This window comes from Pezoporus occidentalis, unplaced genomic scaffold (genome assembly GCF_034315485.1).
Source record: "Pezoporus occidentalis ecotype Australia unplaced genomic scaffold, CSIRO_AGI_Poc_V1 ctg203, whole genome shotgun sequence".
Taxonomy (NCBI): domain Eukaryota; kingdom Metazoa; phylum Chordata; class Aves; order Psittaciformes; family Psittacidae; genus Pezoporus; species Pezoporus occidentalis.
Genome location: NW_026913889.1, coordinates 575,871 through 589,794, shown reverse-complemented (window position 1 = coordinate 589,794; position 13,924 = coordinate 575,871). Strand labels below are relative to the sequence as shown.

At 37.2% G+C, this 13,924-nt stretch overlaps 1 long non-coding RNA gene across 1 annotated transcript in view; it reads left to right on the top strand.

The window, feature by feature from the left end:
- Window positions 1–13,078, top strand: part of LOC134163687 (uncharacterized) — a 31,869-nt gene extending 18,791 nt beyond the window's left edge. The window contains exons 2-3 of the long non-coding RNA XR_009964794.1: window positions 12,300–12,416; window positions 12,767–13,078. This is a non-coding gene — a long non-coding RNA (uncharacterized LOC134163687). The remainder of the gene's footprint in view (window positions 1–12,299; window positions 12,417–12,766) is intronic.
- Window positions 13,079–13,924: the final 846 nt, after the last annotated feature.

Genomic DNA, 13,924 nt, shown 5'->3' with positions numbered 1-13,924 from the left:
AGTTGCTTTTTCTTTGTTTTACAGCCAGATTGTTTTTTTTCTTTTCAAAACAGAACAAACTTTAAAAGCTAATGTAGTGTTTACAAGTGCATGAAAGTATTAAATGCTTCCTTTTTTCTTGCTGTGAAACTATTTATGTCCACAACACTTTGTAGAGTTTCAAACTTCTGTGCTTAACTTTGTCTCAAATTATTTAAGACAAATGCATGACTCACAGCACTTCTATTGATTCAAAGGAGCCTACAGTTCTAGTGAAAGTCATGATATTATGGACATAAAATCTAATCCACATCTATTGAACCACAATCAAGAGAGAGTTTATGTCTCTTTTTGTTGTGCGGAACAGAAAATCAGGAGATCCTGTTGGTCCTTCTGATTTTATTTTTATTAATCTATAGCTACATACTGTCAGCTGAATTGGAAGAAGGGCATATGTATATGTGATCATATAATTTTGCAAGGCTTACTGTAAGTAAATATTACAATTAAGAGGGCATTCAACAACTGACAGCACATAAAAATACCATACTGGCTAGATTAAAGGTATATCTTGGTTCTCTACAGCAAGTAGTAGATGGGAAAGCAAGTAGCAGGTCTGACAAACAGCAGGTCCTTTAGATTTCTGTAGAATATTCCCATTACAGGTGGGTACCCAGCTATCCTCTTACTGATCGTCTGTGATATAGTACTAAAACAAGAAAAATTAAATCAAAATCAAACTAAACCACCCAGACAAGCGAACAAACCCCCAAGCCCTACAGTACAAGAAAGAGGAGGAGAGTAAATTTTATTGTTTTCCCAAATGAACTTAAAAACCAGTTTAGGAGTGTTCTTTTCAGTTTTGGCCATTTCTTCCTCAAGTATTAACACTTTTCACAGGCCATCTCTACAGAAGTAATAAGAGGCTTAAATATTTCCAGAAGGTGGTTTACAGAAGTAGTTGAGTCTGCATTGACCACGATGATAAATGGTGAGGGATCTCTCCTATATCAGCCTTGCAGCCTTGACATAACAACCCTTTTGTTATATTTTCTCTCCCTTTTTCAGCTGGGGAGGAGAGTTATTGAGCAACTTTGGTGGGCAGCTTGTGTTCAGTCAGGGTCAACCCACTACAACAGACTATAAATTAAGGTTCATTTGCAACATGACCTTGGATAAATACAGAATGACAGAAGAAGATATTGTTTAAAAGAACTTCAAAATTGTCAGTGAGGAAAATCTTCATGTATAGTTTCCCTAACTGTCAACTTTTAATTTAATATATAGTTTAACAGCAATTCTGTGTTTAAATGACCCAGTTTCCACCGAGTGTTTCAATTAACTCATGCACAAGGCAATGCTGAAAGGGATGCAGTTTTTAATAAATGCAAATTTGTATGCTCTTATGAATTTATATTTGCCCCCTAACTATTACAACAAACATAAAATCTTTTAAGTTTACTGAACATTCATGAAATGCACAATCCTTTATCAGATATTCTGTTCTTTACTATTTTGGATTTTTTAAGAAATTATAATTTCATCCATATAAAGGCACAGAGATGAAAATGTGCATCTGAATGCAGGCAAAAGCTTTCTCAAATGAATCTGAAGAAATATGTGTGAGCTGTATAAAGACTGTGATCAATAGAAAACAGAAGAGAAGCATGAAAAGGAAGATAAAATCAGGGATGAAGGATCTAGCCTGGGAGCAGGGAACATAGTTAAGGATTGCTTTGTTACTCGTCAGAAACACAGGATCAGTAAGGCCATTGCTTAACTGAAAATAAAAATTACTTGTGTAAATGTGCTTTATTATTCTGGACCTCTTTGATTATGTGGTTTAGACTTTTTCTGCTGCTGTTCAGTTCTGCCTTGCTTATTTTTTTCTTGTAGAATTTACCAATCTGCTTGTTTTGTTAGGTTGTTTATTAGTTTGGTTTGGGTTTGTTTTTTTTTCCTTTTACCCAGGAAAGCCATTTCGTACAGCTTAAACCTATTTGTTTACTTGTATACACTTATCTGTACTATTTTATAGAAATATGAAATATAACTGCGCATGGGGGAAAAGAAAACACCCTGATATTCAGTCTGTTATAGTTCCATGTATCAGAAAACAAGAAAGATAACTTTGAGACAGGATACAAGGCAGATGTTGACATCAGTTTAATTGGAGAGAGACATAATTCATGTAGTCTCAGACTACCATTTGAGCTTTCCCATTTTGTAGGAGACTTACTCAATTTAGAGGGCAGCAGTAACTGCTGATACTCTCAGTTCTTAAAGATTCATGTTAGATGGATTGTATTGCTTAAAGGTGACAAAAGTCAGCTATAGGCCATGGTTCAGCCTTTCGCACCCAAGAAGCTGTGAAACCTTGAACTCAACACTAACTCAGGAAAAAATGTTGCATGCCAATCATACTGTAACCATAATTGTGAAGAGAATGCAAACACTTATGTGAGATATATTTTGATTGAAAAGAGCCTACTAAGAGGTCAGAAATGCTACTTGTGAGGTGCAGGAACAAGTGAACTATGCTTTTTTTTTTTTTCTTCCCAAGATTGAAAAAATACATAATTTTTTTTGTTTGATAATGGCTTGTTCTTAAGAGGTAGGAAAAGAGAACCCACATGCTTCTATAGTTCTAAAACTTTTCAACTATTCTTTCTTTTTTTTTTTTTTTCCCTTCAGAGTAAGGCCTTTGGCTTTTTTTAATATATTCAAGAATCTAGGAAATGGATGCGAAAAAATAATGAAACAAAGGCTGCAGATCAAAATTAGAAAAAGTGTACTGCTTCAGAGCAGAGCAGTCTAGCAAATCACAAGGTTGATCTTTACAGGCAGTCAGGGTTGATTTAAAGACTGTGTCTTTCTAACAGCAATGTGGTGAAACAGTGGCCTCTGAATGTGACAGAAAGAATCTGTGTGGTTCCCTGAAAGACAGTAGGAGCTGGAAAAGGGTCATCATCTGTGCCAAAAGCTCTTTCCATCTTTGCAGATAACAGGTCAGCTTCACAGTGACTTTGACTGGCTGATTGCTTGTGTTAATGATGTGCTGTCTGGAACTTCCTTTTCAAGTACTACATCAAGAAATTTTTGTTGAATCATGTCCAATAGGAAGATAGTACTTTGCATTGATCTTACAAAACATAATTTTCTCCAGTGTATCCAGCAAGTGAAAAAAGAAATTATTTAAAAGAACAGGGTTAGTCTTAGAAAACTTTTGATGACAGACTGGATGTGAACATTTTCAAATGATCCTCTGAGGAAATATCTTTTGAAAGGTTAGAGGCCATGTCAAACTGTTGAACTCAGTACTGTGAATCTGCTCGTAATATTAGAGTTTATTCACGACATGTATATAATGAACATATTTGTAGAGGCATTGAGGAGGAAGGGGGGCTTGTACACCTGTAGGAACAGTCAGAATGAACAAGATCATTCTGTGTCTTTTGCTTATTCATGTATACTAGCTTTTCCTAGGGTGAATGAGCCAGATTCTTTTGTCTTATTCCTTCTTTTAAAGTGATTAACAATACTTTTCTAACACCTTCTCAGTCTGCAAAGAAAAAAAGAAAATAATTTGCTCAGAATGATGATAGAGGGAAATGAGAGAGGAACAGCCTCCCTTATTCTAGATCTACTCTTTAATAATGGATCAGTCACCCTGCATTTTCTATCAGTAGATTTTGTAGTGTGGCAGATTTAACCTTTAATAAATAAGAAATTATTATCTTAGGACAGGAGCATTTTTCATTTAGCAATGACTGATCTTTGTGGAATAAATTCAGTTAGTGGTACTGGACAGAAACTACTTAAGCTTTTCAGAGTTGGTTTCCCACCCCTTCCAATTTAAATCTCTCCCTTTCCCTTTAAAAGCAGATTATGGTTTCTTTAAATAAATGAGAAAATAAGTGAATAAGGGAAATACGAGGAAGTTAAGCATGGCTCTTTGTACTAGATTGAGCTCTTTTCTGATTTAGCTTTTATAGTTGAGTAGCATTTTGTAGTTATTATGTATTATTGTGCTCATATTATACAAAAGATAATTTTCAAGTGGGATTCTTGTGTGTTAAATGAATATTTGATTTAAAAGATTGCTGCTGGAATGTCATGTGCATTAGATTTAGCAACTCCAGCTATGGAAGCAGAATATCTGAGGTACTAGAGCTCAAGAGCAAATGTAAATAAGAGGACCCTTAACCTAACTAACCAACCTGTCAGAAAAGTGGCTGCAATGCAGAATCTCTTAACATTAGATAGTTGCCCTTGAAAATGTTTCTGAAATATTAAAACATGTATATGAGCAACCATGTGAATTACTGAAGCAGAGGATAAAAACCAGTAAACAGTGCAGTTGTTGGGTTTTACTTTTTAAAAAAAAGGTTTTCTTCTTTCCCCTCTAAGTCCATGTGGTAAATTTGAAGTTCTTTTTTTTTTCAACAAAAGGCAGTCCTTGCAAGAACAGAGGGAAGAGGATTTTCTCTGCTTCAAAAGGTTTCCTAATGTTTTCCCAAGTTAACAGTTAAAAGTGCTTCTTCTGAGGCTTGAGGAGAATGTTAAAATTGGAAAGACTAAGCATCTGTCCCTTGTTTTAGAATTTGAAATCTAACCCAATGGACCAAAGGCACCGTAACACGCTTCTTTGGTATAAATGTGCCAACAACTCAAGAGGGTCAAACTTTTTAATTAGTCTAGTTACTCCAGAAATTCCACTAGCTTTTAATCAGAGGTCAGCTGTGAAAGTGTGCTTAAAGTGCTACATTTGCACTTTAAAATTACACAGAAAGTAAATAGAAATTGAGCTGTTAAGATAAATTTGTCAAGGACCAGCTCCCAGAAAATTTCTAAACTAGATATTACAGAGTATATTATGCTGTATGCAGCAGAAAGAAATGTAAAAGAAATCAGAATGAGTGATACTATGTGACAACTATTAAGAAACACAGTTTTAGTAGGCAGTGATCAACAGGGTATATTCGGTTGCCTGGGAATGTTTATTAACTGAATCTAAAAATTTCACAGGCACATTTTACCAAAGATGAAATTATGCTTCTGCTCTCATTTGTATACACAGGGCACCATCCTGAAAACAGAGCTGGTAGGAAATCGTGTCTCAGAGGAGCTTTGTTCTTTTTTTTTAATCATCTGTCTTTGCTAAAAAAAGGGAAATGTCTGTAGCACTTCTTGGTCCACAGTAAATTACTTTATGTGCTGATTAGCCATTTAGAAAGGCATATTCAGGCCTAGAGAAACTCTTACCTGAAATAGCTAGACCTCTCCAATGGTCATTCAAGACAGAATTAAAAAAAAACTGTACAGGAATATAAAGCTGAAAAATGTCCTAGGGTGGTGTCTTAGAGCAACAGCTATGTAACTGAAGTAAAAAAAGAAAGAGAGCTATGGAATCAGTATATTTTTTTTCAGAACTATTTTTACATGTGTTAAATGTACTAGAAGTGTGCAAGCATATAAATCAGCAGACTCCTTCCATTTCCATGTGTTTTAGGCTAGAACTAAACTAGATTATCGTAACGGAAATGTATAAAATTCTGAAGTTCACATTGGTTGCAAAGCTGTTGCTTTGCATCACAGCCAGTGAAAATTTCAGTACCTCTGTGTGGTTTTCCTGTATGAAATGAGAATATTAGGATAAAAATTATATGAATTATCTTGAAGGTAACTCATACTGCTGGACTAAAAAAATACAATATCAAACATAACAACTTAATGATTAAAGCCATCAATAAAATGTAGCTAAACATGGATAAGCTAAAATTAGGAATCTCCTTATAAGGAAAATAGAATAAGTAAGAAAAGTTTAAACATAAAGCATGTAAAATGCAAAGAACTTTGATATAATTTGGCTTATTGTCAGAATAACATAGTAAAATCAAGAAAACAGTCATGATTTAAGAAAAATAATCACATTCAAAATAGGTGTCAGAAGCACTTTTTTTTTATGCAGACTATGATAAATGTGTGAAGCAGCTGTCAGGCATGGTTGCTCAGGCAAAAACACAGGGGTCATATTGAGAAAAATGAGATGCCTTCCAAAGGGGAGTTTAATACTAAGAATTGATGAACTTACAGAATCACAGACTAGTTGGAGTTGGAAAGGACCTTAAGATCATCTAATTCCAACCACCCTGCCATGGGCAGGGACACCTCACACTAAACCATGCCACCCAAGGCTCTGTCCAACCTGTAGTACTTAAGGTGAAATGAACTTTCTGAGCTGAACCAACCCCAGGTGGTGGTACAGAGTTGACCTTAGTGATCTTGCTTTCTGGTAAACTGAAGCATTTCCTCATGACTAACTTACACTTCACTGTAGTTACCCTGAGGTAAGAAGAGCTTTCTTAGCAGAGGGAAAGAGAAGGGTGAAAGTGCAGAAAGCATTGCTATGTCCACAGAAATTAAAATTGTTAAGGAAGGGCTTAAGGGCAGCCTGTGCAACTGTCGGACATTGAAAATACCAGTAATTTGCATTTAGCTATTATATAGCCCTGACACAAGAAGACAGTGCATGATTCTATTTCTGAGTTTCAGGACAAGGTGATGGTCATGAGAAAAAGGAAATAGGTAGCGCAAATATGGCATGCAAGGAAGGCTTAGACATGTTGATTGTGACATGGCATATTACTAAAGAATCTGATCCTGGTTCATCAGTCAGTGGTAAAATTACTGTAAACTTCAGAATGAATAAGATGAAATATTTCACCATGTTGAAGGTGAAGTGCATTTGCATGACCTTTTCACTTTCTCATAGTTTTAAAAACTGCATTTTAAACAAAGCATTCACAATTGTCATTTTTTTCATATTTTAGGGGTTAATTAGATAGTTTGACATTCCATATACTGTTGTGCTTTTCTTTAAATATGATTTACAAATCTGAATGTCACCATTAACATAATGTTTAGTTGCGAGCATCTGCATTTGAGCAGTGGATTGCCATGTTTCAACTCCAGCAGGCAAAAAAATATGTAAATATTTTAGTATTGATAAACAAAAGTGATTAGCTTCAAAAATGCAAAGGGGAGACAAAGGGAGACAAAGAGACAGGGTTTTTTCTTGAGTCTGCACGGATATAGACTAAATGGCATCAAATCAGCTGTGGCAGTTACTATTAGCCTGCAGCTATAGCAACACCTTTTCCCCAGCAGGAACAGTTGTAGAGCAAAGAGTCTTAGCAGTAGTAGCCACAGGGGTATACCTGGAGAGAATATTAAGAATGTCTGTACCCAGCATTGTCATTTGATGGTGAGTACTGAAATGTAGAATGATTTCTCCAGCACAAAAAAAAACCAAACAAACTCTATTAAAATTAATTCAGAAGTACCTCTGGGATAGATTTGGTGTTGAAGAATTCTACAAGAGGTGCAAATACTTTCAGCTTTGATAAGGGAGTTTATTAAAAGCCAAGGGAATGTGGGTAACCAGAAAACAAAATGCCACAAATTTCTACCATAGTCCAAGACAGTGTGAAAACATATTTACCGTATCATTTTTTGTAAACTTACTGTAATTTTAATAAGGAAAACCTCATAGCAATTAGCAGATTTTTGGTTCAGTTTTATGGCCATCTGTTTAACACCTAACAGACTGTCCAGTGCAGTCTTCTAGAAATATAATGAACCACTGGGGATAGTCTATATAATATCATAGGTAACAATGAAACAGGTAGTGTTAACATTAGGGTTAGATACCACCTCAGTGCTTTTAAATACACCTCAAGCCTTCTCTGTACATCAGGGGAAAGGCTAGACATACTGTACTGTTAACTTCCAGCACTGGCAGTTATGCCATGTAATTATTTAGGTTCACAAGTCATTTGGAGAGAAACATGCAAAGCAGGACCCACGTTATGACCAACCCAGAAAATTTCTGATAGGTGTTGGAAAAAAAAAAAGAAAGTCGACTGTAAAAGAAAGTAAAATAGAAACTGTACTAATGATAAAGTAGCAGCTCAGACTCTTGCACACTATACCACTGAGATCATGTGTTATTTGGGCCATGACAAACATTGCTTTGGTTGCAAATGGCTGGTGCAAACAGTGCTTAAATTCAGGTTATATATAACTAAATTTGGAAGTCTTGGTACTGTATTCAAGAGAAGAAAAATAGATAAAATTTGATTAAACTGCTTATCCTCTACCACTTTGGGAATGTACATTCTAAAAAAGATTGAATTTATATAATTACCTTCAGTTCCTTTCTTAACACAAATCATAAAATGCAACTTCAGATATTTGCACATATTAAACACAATAATTGTTTGTGGTTTAGAATAATCTCTAGTATTTCAGTAGTAAAAATAACATTATTTTCTGATAGTTGAATGCTACAATAAAAATGCTGCTACATTTGAAAACATGAGATATTATAGAATCATAGAATCATTTAGGTTGGAAAACACTTTCAAGATCAAATCCAGCTGTTAACCAAGTACTTCTAAGTCTACCCCTAAGCCATGTCCCTAAGTGCCACATTTGCACATCTTTTAAATACCTCCAGGGACAGCCCTTTTGGTGAAGAAATTTTTCCTAATCTCCAGTCTAAACCTCCACTAGCACAACTTGAGGCCATTTCCTCCCATTCTGTCAGATGTTACTTGGGAGAAGAGACCAGCCACCTCCTTGTTCCATCCTTCTTTCAGGTACTTGGAGAGAGCAGTAAGGTCCCCCCTGAGCCTTCTCTTCTCAATACTAAACAACCCCATTTCCTTCAGCTACTCCTCACAGGACATTCAGATGCTCAGAAATACAGCACACCATTGTTCTTTGTTAAGCTAAGTAATTCATATCTCAATATGTGCTAATAAAAATACAAATATTTTAATTATAAATATACATAGGAGTGGTATTCATTTATGTGAATATCCACGTATATACAGTTTTTATAGGTATTCAAGTTTTTACAGATATACAAAGTTTCCATATTGTCAGATGAAGAATTAAAATAATTCTCTATAAAATTACGGTAAATAGAGGTAGGATCATGTCCTTGAATTAGTGAAACGCAGCTGGAAGTGACACATGAGAAGTCCAGTTAATTGATGCTTTTCTTTCCAAAAGCGATTGAATATTTCAGTTTACATTTCTAATGTCAGAAAAAGGGACAATTTTCAAAAAACATTGATTATACTCCCTCTAAAATTCAAATTAATTAACATGTTTAATGTCAGCCATACAGAATAGAGACATTCAAATTCATTAGTCATATTTGAAATCCATGGCTGTTATTCATGAAGATTTGTTAAATCACTAACAACAACTTCACTTAATTATTCTTTTTATCTAATCTGTTGCATTCTCAAATCTTCAATCTCTTCTTATTTTGCTCTGGTTATGAAGTACTTTGAAGTGATTTGAAGTTATTCCTTTGGATGAAAGGAACTGTATTATTAAAATATCTCTAAAGTTAGTGAGACATCAAACATCCCATTTCAGTTATCCTCATCTCCTTTTCTGGCTATGCAGACAGGGAAGAAATGTAATTTACTACACGTGGATGTCTCTGCCTTTTCCAAACCACTGCCAAATTTAGGATTTCAGATCATTGCTTAGAACTGTGGGCTATATAAACCATTCTGAGTTGAAACCAACCCTACATCTTCTTATAGTAGATAGAGTTATTGTAATTTTAACAAAATTGATTATCTCACCTAAACTTCTGTAGTCCTAGAATCCATATTTGAAATTCACAGGGTTCTGTCAAAGCACTAGGGGAGGAGTTTAATGACATATGAACGCCTTTAGAAAGGAATATATATTTTTTTTTATCACAAGGTAGAAAACCTTTATTTATCTTTGTCTTCAGCTCCACGAATAAATTCTCTGAAATTAGGTTGTGATTATGAGAACTCTTCACTGAGGACATACATTGAGGACTTCTTTCCCTTTCCAATGAGGATCATTCTACTTCATTATTTCATGTACAACTACATATAGAATTTGCTTGAAACATAAACTAAGAAAGTATATGATACAGAGAAAAGACAAATGCTAATAGCATGTAATTAAAGTCTCCTTTGGGCCGTTTCATGCATGTAGGCAGGAGTTTGATCAGTTTGAAATATTTAGATTTTTCACTAGCAGGACAAATTGAGTTATAACTACATGAAAAAGAACACCACAGGTTTGTGCATATGCAATTAATAGCAACAAGGCCTTTTGATTTTAAATCTGACAACAAATTATGGTGACATAATGTGGTGGGTTGACCCTGGCTAGACACCAGGTGCCCACTGAAGCTGCTGTATCACTCTCCTCCTCAGCTGAACGGGGCAGAGAAAATGTAATGAAAAGCTCATGGTTTGAGTTAAGGACAGGGAGAGATCCCTCACCATTTACAGACATAGCGAAAACAGGTTCAACTTGGGGAAATCAGTTTAATTTATTACTAGTAAAATTGGAGTAGGATAATGAGAAATAAAACCAAATCAAAACCATCCCTCACTTCTACCTGGGCTTAACTTTACTTCCAAGTACACTACCTCATTCCCCCAGTGTTGCAGGAGGACAGGGAATGGTGCCTGTGGTCAGTTCCTCTCCTGTGGTCAGTTCATCTCATGTTGTCTCTGCTGTCACTTCCTTCTCAGGGGAGGACTCCTCACACTCTTCTGCTGCTCCAGTGTAGGGTCTCTCCCACAGGAGGCATTTGTCCATGAACTCCTCCAGTGTGGCCCCTTCCCATGGGCTGCAGTTCTTCATGAACTGCTCCAGTATGAGCCCCTTGAATGCTGGGCAGCCCTTCAGGAACAGACTGCTCCAGCATGGATCTCTTCCACAGGGTCACAAGTCCTGCCAGAAGCCTGCTCCAGCCCAGACTTCCCATGGGCTTACAGCCTCCTTTGGACATCCCCTTGCCACCAGTGTGGGGTCCTTAACAGACTACAGGTGGATATCTGTTCCACCGTGGACCTCCACAGGCTTCAAGGGGACTACCTGCCTCACCATGGTCTGCACCGTGGTCTGCAGGGGAATCTCTGCTCTGGTACCTGGAGGACCTCCTCCTCCTCTCCACTGACTTAGGTGTCTGCAGAGCTGATCCTCTCACACATTCTAGCTCCTCTCTCTGGCTGCAATTGCTCCTGACAGTAATTTTCTGCCTTTCTTACAGAAGAGTTTCCACCATTACTTATGGGCTCGGCCTTGGACAGCAGTGGATCCCTCTTGGAGCCTGTTGGCATTGTCTCTACAGGGTATGTGGGAAGCTTCTATCAGCTTCTCACAGAAGTCACAGAAGCCTTATAGGCCCCTCTGCTACCAAAACCTTGCCATGCAAACTCAATAAACATAATCATTTTAGTTCAAATTAGAATAAGTCATTTATTGTTGCCCTAGAAGTGTTTGGGAGTAAAACCCTATATATTTCGAATCTCAGTGAACTACAGTACTACAGTCCTTCTCATCCATTATGAACCAACAAGAACATTTTACTCCATCATTTGCTTTTATATGCATCAGTGTCATGGTTTAAACCCAGTCAGCCATAAATCATGCAGTTGCTCTCTCCACACCCCCCCCCCCCCCCCCCCCCCCCTTTCTTGCCCTCTCCCTGCTCCCGGAGGGATGGGGAGGAGAATCAAAAGAATGCAACTCCCACGGGTTGAGATAAGAACAGTTTAGTAACTAAGGTATAACACAAATCACTACTGCTACCACCAATAATAATAATGATAAAGGAAATAACAAGGGAAGAGAATACAACAGCTCACCACCTGCCGACTGATAACTCGCCCCACCCTGCCCGACCGAGCACCAACTGATAGCTAGTCCAACCACGCAGTTCCCTAGCCTTTCTGGGTAACTCTCAGTTACCTCCCTAGGCATGATGTGCTGTGGTATGCAATACCTCTTTGGCTAGTTTGGGTCAGGTGTCCTGTCCCTGCTTTCTCCCAGCCCCTCCTCCTCCCTGGCAGAGCATGAGATTCACAAAGTCCTTGGTCACAGTAAACATCGGTGTTATCAGCTCTGTTCCCAGGCTGAAAGTCAAAACACAGCGCTGCAGCAGCTAAGAAGGAGAAAAATTGACTGCTACTGCTAAACGCAGGACAATCAGCTATTAACATACATCAATAGACTATCATAGTTATTGATAGAAAGCAACAGATGTGCATAATTTTTCTTGTTTAAATAGGTTGTTAAAATGTAGAAGTAAGTATTTTGGTGTAGCTGTGTGACATATAGCAAACAAGAAAGACTAATATGTGGGATGGTGGCTTTAGCACTATCCTGTGAATAATCCCAGCACTTTTCAATATTGCAATCTAATACATCTTTTCCTTAAATGCTTTACTTATCTCATGCAGGTTTTGGACTGGCTACAAACTACATTACAGATTTCAGATAGCGGAATCGAGAAGTAATCAGGACCACTTGATAAGGAATTCATAGAAATTAGTAGTCAAAGCAGTTTCAGATGCATAGTAAGTCAGTTTGAGTTCTTCTCAAAGCAGTGATCATTCATAAATACATTATAAGTTAATGGGAACTTTGGCTACAAAGTTGAAACTAGCAGTATTTTTAATCTCAAACAATAATGCTGTAGCAATAGAGTGGTTATAAAGTGGCTTCACAAAGCTTCTCTTTGTAAATCATAGGCAATAACGAGGGGAAACCTTTATACTCCAGAATATGCAGATTCTTAGCAGATTCTGCTTTGAGGGCATTTATGTTATAAACTGCTAAGTGAAGGAATAGCCTATACTAATGCTATTAATTTTCCATTGTAAATATCTTTGCTGTTTAAAAATTCCCTCCCCTTTTCTTTCCTCAGGGCTTTCTGGCTCTGTTCCAGATTTATCCATTAAAAACTGACAGATTGACACTTTTCATCTTGTGCATGTTGCTATATAGACTGATAAACCAGTGGCTTGCTACCAAAACACTCAGAGCAGTGCAAAGAAATGCAAACGCTCATCAACTATTTTCTGTTAAGATCGGGGCATCTGAATGCTTCATTTGGCTTTTCCTGAGGCTTCCTTTATGTGTTTTTTAATTAATAGAAAATAGAAAAATAAATTGGAATATACTTTATATAAATTACAGTTCTTTAAACATAAAAATAAATGTGATAATGACAGATAAATGTTACAAACCTGAACCATGAACTCATTATGCTTCTGTTCCACATGAACCAAGGGGAAGGCTGGTTATCACTGTACTTATGAATTGCCAATGATTTAGTGACTGCACTAATGTAGGAATGAGTACAGAAATGTCTTTCATAATAGGATAAGCTATTTGCTTCAGTCTTGAAGTACTGGGAGGAAATAATGTTGAGCTGTAACAGAGATGAACTTGCAAAAATCTTTCTGGTTAAGCATTCTTACTTTCTCTTCTTATGAGCGTCATCCCAGGAGGATGAGAGTATGGGGAATGAGAAAACACTAGAAGTTGGTATAGTTTCTTTAGGCAGTTTTTTGGGCATTACAACGAGTACAAGACTGATTCTAAAACTCTGCTGTGATTCCTGATTTTGGAGGCATACAAACTCACTCAAATTTGTTTTTACAAAATGTATACATATGGAGTGTACACACCTAAAAGTGCACAGAAAGGTTTTTTTAATGTATTTATGGAATTCAGGCAGGGGTGCTTGAGGTAGCATCCCTGATAAAGAATGGTGATGATACATAGCAGTTGAGAGGATGAGAACGGTTCCTCTTCCATATAAGAATTGTTAAGTCATTTTAATAGAGGGAAGCAGCAGTTGTCAGTATAGTTTGCATGTGTAAGGACCCTGAGCACATCCCCGGCATGGCCTAGGGCACCCCCATGCCACTGGTGGCTGTGGGAAGAGGTTCTGGGTCTCTCTGTGGGGAGGCTGTGGCCAGGGCTGACCCCTGCCCATGGGGCACTGTCACTTGGTCCTTGGTGGAGCCACAGCCCCCCTGAGCAGCCAAGGCCCCTGGTGTAGGCTTAGATCCAGAGG